Source organism: Dendropsophus ebraccatus, unplaced genomic scaffold (assembly GCF_027789765.1).
Source record: "Dendropsophus ebraccatus isolate aDenEbr1 unplaced genomic scaffold, aDenEbr1.pat pat_scaffold_530_ctg1, whole genome shotgun sequence".
Classification (NCBI taxonomy): Eukaryota; Metazoa; Chordata; class Amphibia; order Anura; family Hylidae; genus Dendropsophus; species Dendropsophus ebraccatus.
Genome location: NW_027210131.1, coordinates 40,150 through 55,325, shown reverse-complemented (window position 1 = coordinate 55,325; position 15,176 = coordinate 40,150). Strand labels below are relative to the sequence as shown.

At 43.0% G+C, this 15,176-nt stretch overlaps 23 non-coding genes across 23 annotated transcripts; all 23 read right to left on the bottom strand.

The window, feature by feature from the left end:
• Positions 1-360: 360 nt before the first annotated feature.
• TRNAV-UAC (transfer RNA valine (anticodon UAC)) lies at positions 361-433 on the bottom strand. Its single transcript has one exon. It is a non-coding gene; the product is annotated as a tRNA-Val (tRNA).
• A 422-nt stretch (positions 434-855) lies between these two features.
• Positions 856-928, bottom strand: TRNAV-CAC (transfer RNA valine (anticodon CAC)). Its single transcript has one exon. It is a non-coding gene; the product is annotated as a tRNA-Val (tRNA).
• Positions 929-2,340: 1,412 nt separating this feature from the next.
• TRNAV-UAC (transfer RNA valine (anticodon UAC)) lies at positions 2,341-2,413 on the bottom strand. Its single transcript has one exon. It is a non-coding gene; the product is annotated as a tRNA-Val (tRNA).
• Positions 2,414-3,330: 917 nt separating this feature from the next.
• Positions 3,331-3,405, bottom strand: TRNAV-UAC (transfer RNA valine (anticodon UAC)). The gene has a single exon. It is a non-coding gene; the product is annotated as a tRNA-Val (tRNA).
• A 420-nt stretch (positions 3,406-3,825) lies between these two features.
• TRNAV-UAC (transfer RNA valine (anticodon UAC)) lies at positions 3,826-3,898 on the bottom strand. The gene has a single exon. It is a non-coding gene; the product is annotated as a tRNA-Val (tRNA).
• Positions 3,899-5,310: 1,412 nt separating this feature from the next.
• TRNAV-UAC (transfer RNA valine (anticodon UAC)) lies at positions 5,311-5,383 on the bottom strand. The gene has a single exon. It is a non-coding gene; the product is annotated as a tRNA-Val (tRNA).
• A 422-nt stretch (positions 5,384-5,805) lies between these two features.
• TRNAV-UAC (transfer RNA valine (anticodon UAC)) lies at positions 5,806-5,878 on the bottom strand. Its single transcript has one exon. It is a non-coding gene; the product is annotated as a tRNA-Val (tRNA).
• Positions 5,879-6,300: 422 nt separating this feature from the next.
• TRNAV-UAC (transfer RNA valine (anticodon UAC)) lies at positions 6,301-6,373 on the bottom strand. The gene has a single exon. It is a non-coding gene; the product is annotated as a tRNA-Val (tRNA).
• A 422-nt stretch (positions 6,374-6,795) lies between these two features.
• TRNAV-UAC (transfer RNA valine (anticodon UAC)) lies at positions 6,796-6,868 on the bottom strand. Its single transcript has one exon. It is a non-coding gene; the product is annotated as a tRNA-Val (tRNA).
• Positions 6,869-7,290: 422 nt separating this feature from the next.
• TRNAV-UAC (transfer RNA valine (anticodon UAC)) lies at positions 7,291-7,365 on the bottom strand. The gene has a single exon. It is a non-coding gene; the product is annotated as a tRNA-Val (tRNA).
• Positions 7,366-7,785: 420 nt separating this feature from the next.
• TRNAV-UAC (transfer RNA valine (anticodon UAC)) lies at positions 7,786-7,858 on the bottom strand. Its single transcript has one exon. It is a non-coding gene; the product is annotated as a tRNA-Val (tRNA).
• A 422-nt stretch (positions 7,859-8,280) lies between these two features.
• TRNAV-UAC (transfer RNA valine (anticodon UAC)) lies at positions 8,281-8,353 on the bottom strand. The gene has a single exon. It is a non-coding gene; the product is annotated as a tRNA-Val (tRNA).
• Positions 8,354-8,775: 422 nt separating this feature from the next.
• TRNAV-UAC (transfer RNA valine (anticodon UAC)) lies at positions 8,776-8,848 on the bottom strand. Its single transcript has one exon. It is a non-coding gene; the product is annotated as a tRNA-Val (tRNA).
• A 422-nt stretch (positions 8,849-9,270) lies between these two features.
• Positions 9,271-9,343, bottom strand: TRNAV-UAC (transfer RNA valine (anticodon UAC)). The gene has a single exon. It is a non-coding gene; the product is annotated as a tRNA-Val (tRNA).
• A 422-nt stretch (positions 9,344-9,765) lies between these two features.
• TRNAV-UAC (transfer RNA valine (anticodon UAC)) lies at positions 9,766-9,838 on the bottom strand. Its single transcript has one exon. It is a non-coding gene; the product is annotated as a tRNA-Val (tRNA).
• Positions 9,839-10,260: 422 nt separating this feature from the next.
• Positions 10,261-10,333, bottom strand: TRNAV-UAC (transfer RNA valine (anticodon UAC)). The gene has a single exon. It is a non-coding gene; the product is annotated as a tRNA-Val (tRNA).
• A 916-nt stretch (positions 10,334-11,249) lies between these two features.
• Positions 11,250-11,322, bottom strand: TRNAV-UAC (transfer RNA valine (anticodon UAC)). Its single transcript has one exon. It is a non-coding gene; the product is annotated as a tRNA-Val (tRNA).
• A 423-nt stretch (positions 11,323-11,745) lies between these two features.
• Positions 11,746-11,818, bottom strand: TRNAV-UAC (transfer RNA valine (anticodon UAC)). The gene has a single exon. It is a non-coding gene; the product is annotated as a tRNA-Val (tRNA).
• A 422-nt stretch (positions 11,819-12,240) lies between these two features.
• On the bottom strand, positions 12,241-12,313 carry TRNAV-UAC (transfer RNA valine (anticodon UAC)). The gene has a single exon. It is a non-coding gene; the product is annotated as a tRNA-Val (tRNA).
• A 917-nt stretch (positions 12,314-13,230) lies between these two features.
• Positions 13,231-13,303, bottom strand: TRNAV-UAC (transfer RNA valine (anticodon UAC)). Its single transcript has one exon. It is a non-coding gene; the product is annotated as a tRNA-Val (tRNA).
• Positions 13,304-13,725: 422 nt separating this feature from the next.
• On the bottom strand, positions 13,726-13,798 carry TRNAV-UAC (transfer RNA valine (anticodon UAC)). Its single transcript has one exon. It is a non-coding gene; the product is annotated as a tRNA-Val (tRNA).
• Positions 13,799-14,220: 422 nt separating this feature from the next.
• Positions 14,221-14,293, bottom strand: TRNAV-UAC (transfer RNA valine (anticodon UAC)). The gene has a single exon. It is a non-coding gene; the product is annotated as a tRNA-Val (tRNA).
• Positions 14,294-14,715: 422 nt separating this feature from the next.
• On the bottom strand, positions 14,716-14,788 carry TRNAV-UAC (transfer RNA valine (anticodon UAC)). The gene has a single exon. It is a non-coding gene; the product is annotated as a tRNA-Val (tRNA).
• Between the last annotated feature and the right edge of the window lie 388 nt (positions 14,789-15,176).

Here is a 15,176-nt window from a genome sequence, read left to right as displayed (position 1 = left end):
AAAAGTTTAAAGTTTATGGTTTCACTTAGGATTAAGCCCAGGACTGTCTGCATGTAAACCAGACATGATGGTCAGTACACTATGATTAAGACCATGAAGAACCATCCATGAGAGGAGCACTACCGATCAGCAACAACTAGAGGTCTGAGATTTGGGTGCACGGCTGGGACCTCTCAGACTCAAGGCGGGGGTAATACCCTTCCATCAAAAAGCCAAGACGAGAGTGCATCAGAAAGCCACAGATGCATCAAGTGGATTTTCGTCCTGTGCTGACTATGGCCTTGCAATATTTTTATCTTGCTTGTAATCTTGGGCTTTATTTTATGGTTCAAGTAACCTCTTTCAAAAACATTCTTCCTATGGTTTCACTGGGGATTGAACCCAGGACCTTCTGCGTGTAAAGCAGACGTGATGACCACTACACTATGAAACCTCTGAAAACGTGCTGCCAGTTCACATGGTCGAATCGGGTTCTGTTACATTTAAACTCTTTGAAAAAGTTTAAAGTTTATGGTTTCACTTAGGATTAAGCCCAGGACTGTCTGCATGTAAACCAGACATGATGGTCACTACACTATGATTAAGACCATGAAGAACCATCCATGAGAGGAGCACTACCGATCAGCAACAACTAGAGGTCTGAGATTTGGGGGCACGGCTGGGACCTTTAACACTCAAGGTGGGGGTAATACCCTTCCATCAAAAAGCCAAGACGAGAGTGCATCAGAAAGCCACAGATGCATCACGTGGATTTTCTTCCTGTGCTGACTATGGCCTTGCAATATTTTTATCTTGCTTGCAATCTTGGGCTTTATTTTATGGTTAAAGTAACCTCTTTCAAAAACATTCTTCCTATGGTTTCACTGGGGATTGAACCCAGGACCTTCTGCGTGTGAAGCAGACGTGATGACCACTACACTATGAAACCCCTTAAATCGTGCTGCCAGTTAACATAGTCCAATCGGGTTCTGTTACATTTAAACTCTTTGAAAAAGTTTAAAGTTTATGGTTTCAATTAGGATTAAGCCCAGGACTGTCTGCATGTAAACCAGACATGATGGTCACTACACTATGATTAAGACCATGAAGAACCATCCATGAGAGGAGCACTACCGATCAGCAACAACTAGAGGTCTGAGATTTGGGGGCACGGCTGGGACCTTTCACACTCAAGGTGGGGGTAATACCCTTCCATTAAAAAGCCAAGACGAGAGTGCATCAGAAAGCCACAGATGCATCACATGGATTTTCTTCCTGTGCTGACTATGGCCTTGCAATATTTTTATCTTGCTTGTAATCTTGGGCTTTATTTTATGGTTAAAGTAACCTCTTTCAAAAACATTCTTCCTATGGTTTCACTGGAGATTGAACCCAGGACCTTCTGCGTGTAAAGCAGACATGATGACCACTACACTATGAAACCCCTGAAAATCCACTGCCAGTTCACATGGTCCAATCGGGTTCTGTTACATTTAAACTCTTTGAAAAAGTTTAAAGTTTATGGTTTCACTTAGGATTAAGCCCAGGACTGTCTGCATGTAAACCAGACATGATGGTCAGTACACTATGATTAAGACCATGAAGAACCATCCATGAGAGGAGCACTACCGATCAGCAACAACTAGAGGTCTGAGATTTGGGGGCACGGCTGGGACCTTTCACACTCAAGGTGGGGGTAATACCCTTCCATTAAAAAGCCAAGACGAGAGTGCATCAGAAAGCCACAGATGCATCACATGGATTTTCTTCCTGTGCTGACTATGGCCTTGCAATATTTTTATCTTGCTTGTAATCTTGGGCTTTATTTTATGGTTAAAGTAACCTCTTTCAAAAACATTCTTCCTATGGTTTCACTGGAGATTGAACCCAGGACCTTCTGCGTGTAAAGCAGACATGATGACCACTACACTATGAAACCCCTGAAAATCCACTGCCAGTTCACATGGTCCAATCGGGTTCTGTTACATTTAAACTCTTTGAAAAAGTTTAAAGTTTATGGTTTCACTTAGGATTAAGCCCAGGACTGTCTGCATGTAAACCAGACATGATGGTCAGTACACTATGATTAAGACCATGAAGAACCATCCATGAGAGGAGCACTACCGATCAGCAACAACTAGAGGTCTGAGATTTGGGTGCACGGCTGGGACCTCTCAGACTCAAGGCGGGGGTAATACCCTTCCATCAAAAAGCCAAGACGAGAGTGCATCAGAAAGCCACAGCTGCATCAAGTGGATTTTCGTCCTGTGCTGACTATGGCCTTGCAATATTTTTATCTTGCTTGTAATCTTGGGCTTTATTTTATGGTTCAAGTAACCTCTTTCAAAAACATTCTTCCTATGGTTTCACTGGGGATTGAACCCAGGACCTTCTGCGTGTAAAGCAGACGTGATGACCACTACACTATGAAACCTCTGAAAACGTGCTGCCAGTTCACATGGTCGAATCGGGTTCTGTTACATTTAAACTCTTTGAAAAAGTTTAAAGTTTATGGTTTCACTTAGGATTAAGCCCAGGACTGTCTGCATGTAAACCAGACATGATGGTCACTACACTATGATTAAGACCATGAAGAACCATCCATGAGAGGAGCACTACCGATCAGCAACAACTAGAGGTCTGAGATTTGGGGGCACGGCTGGGACCTTTCACACTCAAGGTGGGGGTAATACCCTTCCATTAAAAAGCCAAGACGAGAGTGCATCAGAAAGCCACAGATGCATCACATGGATTTTCTTCCTGTGCTGACTATGGCCTTGCAATATTTTTATCTTGCTTGTAATCTTGGGCTTTATTTTATGGTTAAAGTAACCTCTTTCAAAAACATACTTCCTATGGTTTCACTGGAGATTGAACCCAGGACCTTCTGCGTGTAAAGCAGACATGATGACCACTACACTATGAAACCCCTGAAAATACACTGCCAGTTCACATGGTCCAATCGGGTTCTGTTACATTTAAACTCTTTGAAAAAGTTTAAAGTTTATGGTTTCACTTAGGATTAAGCCCAGGACTGTCTGCATGTAAACCAGACATGATGGTCACTACACTATGATTAAGACCATGAAGAACCATCCATGAGAGGAGCACTACCGATCAGCAACAACTAGAGGTCTGAGATTTGGGGGTACTGCTGGGACCTTTCACACTCAAGGTGGGGGTAATACCCTTCCATTAAAAAGCCAAGACGAGAGTGCATCAGAAAGCCACAGATGAATCACATGGATTTTCTTCCTGTGCTGACTATGGCCTTTCAATATTTTTATCTTGCTTGTAATCTTGGGCTTTATTTTATGGTTAAAGTAACCTCTTTCAAAAACATTCTTCCTATGGTTTCACTGGGGATTGAACCCAGGACCTTCTGCGTGTAAAGCAGACGTGATGACCACTACACTATGAAACACCTGAAAATCCACTGCCAGTTCACATGGTCCAATCGGGTTCTGTTACATTTAAACTCTTTGAAAAAGTTTAAAGTTTATGGTTTCACTTAGGATTAAGCCCAGGACTGTCTGCATGTAAACCAGACATGATGGTCACTACACTATGATTAAGACCATGAAGAACCATCCATGAGAGGAGCACTACCGATCAGCAACAACTAGAGGTCTGAGATTTGGGGGCACGGCTGGGACCTTTAACACTCAAGGTGGGGGTAATACCCTTCCATCAAAAAGCCAAGACGAGAGTGCATCAGAAAGCCACAGATGCATCACGTGGATTTTCTTCCTGTGCTGACTATGGCCTTGCAATATTTTTATCTTGCTTGCAATCTTGGGCTTTATTTTATGGTTAAAGTAACCTCTTTCAAAAACATTCTTCCTATGGTTTCACTGGGGATTGAACCCAGGACCTTCTGCGTGTAAAGCAGACGTGATGACCACTACACTATGAAACCCCTGAAAACGTGCTGCCAGTTCACATGGTCCAATCGGGTTCTGTTACATTTAAACTCTTTGAAAAAGTTTAAAGTTTATGGTTTCACTTAGGATTAAGCCCAGGACTATCTGCATGTAAACCAGACATGATGGTCACTACACTATGATTAAGACCATGAAGAACCATCCATGAGAGGAGCACTACCGATCAGCAACAAGTAGAGGTCTGAGATTTGGGGGCACGGCTGGGACCTTTCACACTCAAGGTGGGGGTAATACCCTTCCATCAAAAAGCCAAGACGAGAGTGCATCAGAAAGCCACAGATGCATCACATGGATTTTCTTCCTGTGCTGACTATGGCCTTGCAATATTTTTATCTTGCTTGTAATCTTGGGCTTTATTTTATGGTTAAAGTATCCTCTTTCAAAAACTTTCATCCAATGGTTTCACTGGGGATTGAACCCAGGACCTACTACATGTAAAGCAGACGTGATGACCACTACACTATGAAACCCCTGAAAATCCACTGCCAGTTCACATGGTCCAATCGGGTTCTGTTACATTTAAACTCTTTGAAAAAGTTTAAAGTTTATGGTTTCACTTAGGATTAAGCCCAGGACTGTCTGCATGTAAACCAGACATGATGGTCAGTACACTATGATTAAGACCATGAAGAACCATCCATGAGAGGAGCACTACCGATCAGCAACAACTAGAGGTCTGAGATTTGGGTGCACGGCTGGGACCTCTCAGACTCAAGGCGGGGGTAATACCCTTCCATCAAAAAGCCAAGACGAGAGTGCATCAGAAAGCCACAGATGCATCACGTGGATTTTCTTCCTGTGCTGACTATGGCCTTGCAATATTTTTATCTTGCTTGCAATCTTGGGCTTTATTTTATGGTTAAAGTAACCTCTTTCAAAAACATTCTTCCTATGGTTTCACTGTGGATTGAACCCAGGACCTTCTGCGTGTAAAGCAGACGTGATGACCACTACACTATGCAACCCCTGAAAACGTGCTGCCAGTTCACATGGTCCAATCGGGTTCTGTTACATTTAAACTCTTTGAATAAGTTTAAAGTTTATGGTTTAACTTAGGGTTAAGCCCAGGACTGTCTGCATGTAAACCAGACATGATGGTCAGTACACTATGATTAAGACCATGAAGAACCATCCATGAGAGGAGCACTACCGATCAGCAACAACTAGAGGTCTGAGATTTGGGGGCACGGCTGGGACCTTTCAAACTCAAGGTGGGGGTAATACCCTTCCATCAAAAAGCCAAGACGAGAGTGCATCAGAAAGCCAGAGATGCATCACGTGGATTTTCTTCCTGTGCTGACTATGGCCTTGCAATATTTTTATCTTGCTTGTAATCTTGGGCTTTATTTTATGGTTAAAGTAACCTCTTTCAAAAACATTCTTCCTATGGTTTCACTGGGGATTGAACCCAGGACCTTCTGCGTGTAAAGCAGACGTGATGACCACTACACTATGAAACCCCTGAAAACCTGCTGCCAGTTCACATGGTCGAATCGGGTTCTGTTACATTAAAACTCTTTGAAAAAGTTTAAAGTTTATGGTTTCACTTAGGATTAAGCCCAGGACTGTCTGCATGTAAACCAGACATGATGGTCACTACACTATGATTAAGACCATGAAGAACCATCCATGAGAGGAGCACTACCGATCAGCAACAAGTAGAGGTCTGAGATTTGGGTGCACGGCTGGGACCTCTCAGACTCAAGGCGGGGGTAATACCCTTCCATCAAAAAGCCAAGACGAGAGTGCATCAGAAAGCCACAGATGCATCACGTGGATTTTCTTCCTGTGCTGACTATGGCCTTGCAATATTTTTATCTTGCTTGTAATCTTGGGCTTTATTTTATGGTTAAAGTAACCTCTTTCAAAAACATTCTTCCTATGGTTTCACTGGGGATTGAACCCAGGACCTTCTGCGTGTAAAGCAGACGTGATGACCACTACACTATGAAACCCCTGAAATCGTGCTGCCAGTTAACATGGTCCAATCGGGTTCTGTTACATTTAAACTCTTTGAAAAAGTTTAAAGTTTATGGTTTCACTTAGGATTAAGCCCAGGACTGTCTGCATGTAAACCAGACATGATGGTCAGTACACTATGATTAAGACCATGAAGAACCATCCATGAGAGGAGCACTACCGATCAGCAACAACTAGAGGTCTGAGATTTGGGGGCACGGCTGGGACCTTTCACACTCAAGGTGGGGGTAATACCCTTCCATTAAAAAGCCAAGACGAGAGTGCATCAGAAAGCCACAGATGCATCACATGGATTTTCTTCCTGTGCTGACTATGGCCTTGCAATATTTTTATCTTGCTTGTAATCTTGGGCTTTATTTTATGGTTAAAGTAACCTCTTTCAAAAACATTCTTCCTATGGTTTCACTGGGGATTGAACCCAGGACCTTCTGCGTGTAAAGCAGACATGATGACCACTACACTATGAAACCCCTGAAAATCCACTGCCAGTTCACATGGTCCAATCGGGTTCTGTTACATTTAAACTCTTTGAAAAAGTTTAAAGTTTATGGTTTCACTTAGGATTAAGCCCAGGACTGTCTGCATGTAAACCAGACATGATGGTCAGTACACTATGATTAAGACCATGAAGAACCATCCATGAGAGGAGCACTACCGATCAGCAACAACTAGAGGTCTGAGATTTGGGTGCACGGCTGGGACCTCTCAGACTCAAGGCGGGGGTAATACCCTTCCATCAAAAAGCCAAGACGAGAGTGCATCAGAAAGCCACAGATGCATCAAGTGGATTTTCGTCCTGTGCTGACTATGGCCTTGCAATATTTTTATCTTGCTTGTAATCTTGGGCTTTATTTTATGGTTCAAGTAACCTCTTTCAAAAACATTCTTCCTATGGTTTCACTGGGGATTGAACCCAGGACCTTCTGCGTGTAAAGCAGACGTGATGACCACTACACTATGAAACCTCTGAAAACGTGCTGCTAGTTCACATGGTCGAATCGGGTTCTGTTACATTTAAACTCTTTGAAAAAGTTTAAAGTTTATGGTTTCACTTAGGATTAAGCCCAGGACTGTCTGCATGTAAACCAGACATGATGGTCACTACACTATGATTAAGACCATGAAGAACCATCCATGAGAGGAGCACTACCGATCAGCAACAACTAGAGGTCTGAGATTTGGGGGTACTGCTGGGACCTTTCACACTCAAGGTGGGGGTAATACCCTTCCATTAAAAAGCCAAGACGAGAGTGCATCAGAAAGCCACAGATGAATCACATGGATTTTCTTCCTGTGCTGACTATGGCCTTGCAATATTTTTATCTTGCTTGTAATCTTGGGCTTTATTTTATGGTTAAAGTAACCTCTTTCAAAAACATTCTTCCTATGGTTTCACTGGGGATTGAACCCAGGACCTTCTGCGTGTAAAGCAGACGTGATGACCACTACACTATGAAACACCTGAAAATCCACTGCCAGTTCACATGGTCCAATCGGGTTCTGTTACATTTAAACTCTTTGAAAAAGTTTAAAGTTTATGGTTTCACTTAGGATTAAGCCCAGGACTGTCTACATGTAAACCAGACATGATGGTCACTACACTATGATTAAGACCATGAAGAACCATCCATGAGAGGAGCACTACCGATCAGCAACAACTAGAGGTCTGAGATTTGGGGGCACGGCTGGGACCTTTAACACTCAAGGTGGGGGTAATACCCTTCCATCAAAAAGCCAAGACGAGAGTGCATCAGAAAGCCACAGATGCATCACGTGGATTTTCTTCCTGTGCTGACTATGGCCTTGCAATATTTTTATCTTGCTTGCAATCTTGGGCTTTATTTTATGGTTTAAGTAACCTCTTTCAAAAACATTCTTCCTATGGTTTCACTGGGGATTGAACCCAGGACCTTCTGCGTGTAAAGCAGACGTGATGACCACTACACTATGAAACCCCTGAAAACGTGCTGCCAGTTCACATGGTCCAATCGGGTTCTGTTACATTTAAACTCTTTGAAAAAGTTTAAAGTTTATGGTTTCACTTAGGATTAAGCCCAGTACTGTCTGCATGTAAACCAGACATGATGGTCACTACACTATGATTAAGACCATGAAGAACCATCCATGAAAGGAGCACTACCGATCAGCAACAAGTAGAGGTCTGAGATTTGGGGGCACGGCTGGGACCTTTCACACTCAAGGTGGGGGTAATACCCTTCCATCAAAAAGCCAAGACGAGAGTGCATCAGAAAGCCACAGATGCATCACATGGATTTTATTCCTGTGCTGACTATGGCCTTGCAATATTTTTATCTTGCTTGTAATCTTGGGCTTTATTTTATGGTTAAAGTATCCTCTTTCAAAAACTTTCATCCAATGGTTTCACTGGGGATTGAACCCAGGACCTTCTACATGTAAAGCAGACGTGATGACCACTACACTATGAAACCCCTGAAAATCCACTGCCAGTTCACATGGTCCAATCGGGTTCTGTTACATTTAAACTCTTTGAAAAAGTTTAAAGTTTATGGTTTCAGTTAGGATTAAGCCCAGGACTGTCTGCATGTAAACCAGACATGATGGTCAGTACACTATGATTAAGACCATGAAGAACCATCCATGAGAGGAGCACTACCGATCAGCAACAACTAGAGGTCTGAGATTTGGGTGCACGGCTGGGACCTCTCAGACTCAAGGCGGGGGTAATACCCTTCCATCAAAAAGCCAAGACGAGAGTGCATCAGAAAGCCACAGATGCATCACGTGGATTTTCTTCCTGTGCTGACTATGGCCTTGCAATATTTTTATCTTGCTTGCAATCTTGGGCTTTATTTTATGGTTAAAGTAACCTCTTTCAAAAACATTCTTCCTATGGTTTCACTGTGGATTGAACCCAGGACCTTCTGCGTGTAAAGCAGACGTGATGACCACTACACTATGAAACCCCTGAAATTGTGCTGCCAGTTAACATGGTCCAATCGGGTTCTGTTACATTTAAAGTCTTTGAATAAGTTTAAAGTTTATGGTTTTACTTAGGGTTAAGCCCAGGACTGTCTGCATGTAAACCAGACATGATGGTCAGTACACTATGATTAAGACCATGAAGAACCATCCATGAGAGGAGCACTACCGATCAGCAACAACTAGAGGTCTGAGATTTGGGGGCACGGCTGGGACCTTTCAAACTCAAGGTGGGGGTAATACCCTTCCATCAAAAAGCCAAGACGAGAGTGCATCAGAAAGCCAGAGATGCATCACGTGGATTTTCTTCCTGTGCTGACTATGGCCTTGCAATATTTTTATCTTGCTTGTAATCTTGGGCTTTATTTTATGGTTAAAGTAACCTCTTTCAAAAACATTCTTCCTATGGTTTCACTGGGGATTGAACCCAGGACCTTCTGCGTGTAAAGCAGACGTGATGACCACTACACTATGAAACCCCTGAAAACCTGCTGCCAGTTCACATGGTCGAATCGGGTTCTGTTACATTAAAACTCTTTGAAAAAGTTTAAAGTTTATGGTTTCACTTAGGATTAAGCCCAGGACTGTCTGCATGTAAACCAGACATGATGGTCACTACACTATGATTAAGACCATGAAGAACCATCCATGAGAGGAGCACTACCGATCAGCAACAAGTAGAGGTCTGAGATTTGGGGGCACGGCTGGGACCTTTCACACTCAAGGTGGGGGTAATACCCTTCCATCAAAAAGCCAAGACGAGAGTGCATCAGAAAGCCACAGATGCATCACGTGGATTTTCTTCCTGTGCTTACTATGGCCTTGCAATATTTTTATCTTGCTTGTCATCTTGGGCTTTATTTTATGGTTAAAGTAACCTCTTTCAAAAACAATCTTCCTATGGTTTCACTGGGGATTGAACCCAGGACCTTCTGCGTGTAAAGCAGACGTGATGACCACTACACTATGAAACCCCTGAAAACCTGCTGCCAGTTCACATGGTCGAATCGGGTTCTGTTACATTAAAACTCTTTGAAAAAGTTTAAAGTTTATGGTTTCACTTAGGATTAAGCCCAGGACTGTCTGCATGTAAACCAGACATGATGGTCACTACACTATGATTAAGACCATGAAGAACCATCCATGAGAGGAGCACTACCGATCAGCAACAAGTAGAGGTCTGAGATTTGGGGGCACGGCTGGGACCTTTCACACTCAAGGTGGGGGTAATACCCTTCCATCAAAAAGCCAAGACGAGAGTGCATCAGAAAGCCACAGATGCATCACGTGGATTTTCTTCCTGTGCTTACTATGGCCTTGCAATATTTTTATCTTGCTTGTCATCTTGGGCTTTATTTTATGGTTAAAGTAACCTCTTTCAAAAACATTCTTCCTATGGTTTCACTGGGGATTGAACCCAGGACCTTCTGCGTGTAAAGCAGACGTGATGACCACTACACTATGAAACCCCTGAAAACGTGCTGCCAGTTCACATGGTCGAATCGGGTTCTGTTACATTTAAACTCTTTGAAAAAGTTTAAAGTTTATGGTTTCACTTAGGATTAAGCCCAGGACTGTCTGCATGTAAACCAGACATGATGGTCACTACACTATGATTAAGACCATGAAGAACCATCCATGAGAGGAGCACTACCGATCAGCAACAACTAGAGGTCTGAGATTTGGGGCACGGCTGGGACCTTTCACACTCAAGGTGGGGGTAATACCCTTCCATCAAAAAGCCAAGACGAGAGTGCATCAGAAAGCCACAGATGCATCACGTGGATTTTCTTCCTGTGCTGACTATGGCCTTGCAATATTTTTATCTTGCTTGCAATCTTGGGCTTTATTTAATGGTTAAAGTAACCTCTTTCAAAAACATTCTTCCTATGGTTTCACTGGGGATTGAACCCAGGACCTTCTGCATGTAAAGCAGACGTGATGACCACTACAGTATGAAACCCCTAAAATCGTGCTGCCAGTTCACATGGTCCAATCGGGTTCTGTTACATTTAAAGTCTTTGAAAAAGTTTAAAGTTTATGGTTTCACTTAGGATTAAACCCAGGACTGTCTGCATGTAAACCAGACATGATGGTCACTACACTATGATTAAGACCATGAAGAACCATCCATGAGAGGAGCACTACCGATCAGCAACAACTAGAGGTCTGAGATTTGGGGGCACGGCTGGGACCTTTCACACTCAAGGTGGGGGTAATACCCTTCCATCAAAAAGCCAAGACGAGAGTGCATCAGAAAGCCACAGATGCATCACATGGATTTTCTTCCTGTGCTGACTATGGCCTTGCAATATTTTTATCTTGCTTGTAATCTTGGGCTTTATTTTATGGTTAAAGTAACCTCTTTCAAAAACATTCTTCCTATGGTTTCACTGGGGATTGAACCCAGGACCTTCTGCGTGTAAAGCAGACGTGATGACCACTACACTATGAAACCCCTGAAAATACTCTGCCAGTTCACATGGTCCAATCGGGTTCTGTTACATTTAAACTCTTTGAAAAAGTTTAAAGTTTATGGTTTCACTTAGGATTAAGCCCAGTACTGTCTGCATGTAAACCAGACATGATGGTCACTACACTATGATTAAGACCATGAAGAACCATCCATGAAAGGAGCACTACCGATCAGCAACAAGTAGAGGTCTGAGATTTGGGGGCACGGCTGGGACCTTTCACACTCAAGGTGGGGGTAATACCCTTCCATCAAAAAGCCAAGACGAGAGTGCATCAGAAAGCCACAGATGCATCACATGGATTTTCTTCCTGTGCTGACTATGGCCTTGCAATATTTTTATCTTGCTTGTAATCTTGGGCTTTATTTTATGGTTAACGTATCCTCTTTCAAAAACATTCATTCCTATGGTTTCACTGGGGATTGAACCCAGGACCTTCTACATGTAAAGCAGACGTGATGACCACTACACTATGAAACCCCTGAAAATCCACTGCCAGTTCACATGGTCCAATCGGGTTCTGTTACATTTAAACTCTTTGAAAAAGTTTAAAGTTTATGGTTTCACTTAGGATTAAGCCCAGGACTGTCTGCATGTAAACCAGACATGATGGTCAGTACACTATGATTAAGACCATGAAGAACCATCCATGAGAGGAGCACTACCGATCAGCAACAACTAGAGGTCTGAGATTTGGGTGCACGGCTGGGACCTCTCAGACTCAAGGTGGGGGTAATACCCTTCCATCAAAAAGCCAAGACGAGAGTGCATCAGAAAGCCACAGATGCATCACGTGGATTTTCTTCCTGTGCTTACTATGGCCTTGCAATATTTTTATCTTGCTTGTCATCTTGGGCTTTATTTTATGGTTAAAGTAACCTCTTTCAAAAACAATCTTCCTATGGTTTCACTGGGGATCGAACCCAGGACCTTCTGCGTGTAAAGCAGACGTGATGACCACTACACTATGAAACCCCTGAAAACCTGCTGCCAGTTCACATGGTCGAATCGGGTTCTGTTACATTAAAACTCTTTGAAAAAGTTTAAAGTTTATGGTTTCACTTAGGATTAAGCCCAGGACTGTCTGCATGTAAACCAGACATGATGGTCAGTACACTATGATTAAGACCATGAAGAACCATCCATGAGAGGAGCACTACCGATCAGCAACAACTAGAGGTCTGAGATTTGGGGGCACGACTGGGACCTTTCACACTCAAGGTGGGGGTAATACCCTTCCATCAAAAAGCCAAGACGAGAGAGCATCAGAAAGCCACAGATGCATCACATGGATTTTCTTCCTGTGCTGACTATGGCCTTGCAATATTTTTATCTTGCTTGTAATCTTGGGCTTTATTTTATGGTTAAAGTAACCTCTTTCAAAAACATTCTTCCTATGGTTTCACTGGAGATTGAACCCAGGACCTTCTGCGTGTAAAGCAGACATGATGACCACTACACTATGAAACCCCTGAACATACACTGCCAGTTCACATGGTCCAATCGGGTTCTGTTACATTTAAACTCTTTGAAAAAGTTTAAAGTTTATGGTTTCACTTAGGATTAAGCCCAGGACTGTCTGCATGTAAACCAGACATGATGGTCACTACACTATGATTAAGACCATGAAGAACCATCCATGAGAGGAGCACTACCGATCAGCAACAACAAGAGGTCTGAGATTTGGGGGCACGGCTGGGACCTTTCAAACTCAAGGTGGGGGTAATACCCTTCCATCAAAAAGCCAAGACGAGAGTGCATCAGAAAGCCACAGATGCATCACATGGATTTTCTTCCTGTGCTGACTATGGCCTTGCAATATTTTTATCTTGCTTGTAATCTTGGGCTTTATTTTATGGTTAAAGTAACCTCTTTCAAAAACATTCTTCCTATGGTTTCACTGGGGATTGAACCCAGGACCTTCTGCGTGTAAAGCAGACGTGATGACCACTACACTATGAAACCCCTGAAAATCCACTGCCAGTTCACATGGTCCAATCGGGTTCTGTTACATTTAAACTCTTTGAAAAAGTTTAAAGTTTATGGTTTCACTTAGGATTAAGCCCAGGACTGTCTGCATGTAAACCAGACATGATGGTCACTACACTATGATTAAGACCATGAAGAACCATCCATGAGAGGAGCACTACCGATCAGCAACAACTAGAGGTCTGAGATTTGGGGGCACGGCTGGGACCTTTCACACTCAAGGTGGGGGTAATACCCTTCCATCAAAAAGCCAAGACGAGAGTGCATCAGAAAGCCACAGATGCATCACGTGGATTTTCTTCCTGTGCTGACTATGGCCTTGCAATATTTTTATCTTGCTTGTAATCTTGGGCTTTATTTTATGGTTAAAGTAACCTCTTTCAAAAACATTCTTCCTATGGTTTCACTGGGGATTGAACCCAGGACCTTCTGCGTGTAAAGCAGACGTGATGACCACTACACTATGAAACCCCTGAAAACGTGCTGCCAGTTCACATGGTCCAATCGGGTTCTGTTACATTTAAACTCTTTGAAAAAGTTTAAAGTTTATGGTTTCACTTAGGATTAAGCCCAGGACTGTCTGCATGTAAACCAGACATGATGGTCAGTACACTATGATTAAGACCATGAAGAACCATCCATGAGAGGAGCACTACCGATCAGCAACAACTAGAGGTCTGAGATTTGGGGGCACGGCTGGGACCTTTCACACTCAAGGTGGGGGTAATACCCTTCCATCAAAAAGCCAAGACGAGAGTGCATCAGAAAGCCACAGATGCATCACATGGATTTTCTTCCTGTGCTGACTATGGTCTTGCAATATTTTTATCTTCCTTGTAATCTTGGGCTTTATTTTATGGTTAAAGTAACCTCTTTCAAAAACTTTCATCCAATGGTTTCACTGGGGATTGAACCCAGGACCTTCTGCGTGTAAAGCAGACGTGATGACCACTACACTATGAAACCCCTGAAAATCCACTGCCAGTTCACATGGTCCAATCGGGTTCTGTTACATTTAAACTCTTTGAAAAAGTTTAAAGTTTATGGTTTCACTTAGGATTAAGCCCAGGACTGTCTGCATGTAAACCAGACATGATGGTCACTACACTATGATTAAGACCATGAAGAACCATCCATGAGAGGAGCACTACCGATCAGCAACAACTAGAGGTCTGAGATTTGGGGGCACGGCTGGGACCTTTCAGACTCAAGGTGGGGGTAATACCCTTCCATCAAAAAGCCAAGACGAGAGTGCATCAGAAAGCCACAGATGCATCACGTGGATTTTCTTCCTGTGCTGACTATGGCCTTGCAATATTTTTATCTTGCTTGTAATCTTGGGCTTTATTTTATGGTTAAAGTAACCTCTTTCAAAAACATTCTTCCTATGGTTTCACTGGGGATTGAACCCAGGACCTCCTGCGTGTAAAGCAGACGTGATGACCACTACACTATGAAACCCCTGAAAACGTGCTGCCAGTTAACATGGTCGAATCGGGTTCTGTTACATTTAAACTCTTTGAAAAAGTTTAAAGTTTATGGTTTCACTTAGGATTAAGCCCAGGACTGTCTGCATGTAAACCAGACATGATGGTCACTACACTATGATTAAGACCATGAAGAACCATCCATGAGAGGAGCACTACCGATCAGCAACAACTAGAGGTCTGAGATTTGGGGGCACGGCTGGGACCTTTCACACTCAAGGTGGGGGTAATACCCTTCCATCAAAAAGCCAAGACGAGAGTGCATCAGAAAGCCACAGATGCATCACGTGGATTTTCTTCCTGTGCTGACTATGGCCTTGCAATATTTTTATCTTGCTTGTAATCTTGGGCTTTATTTTATG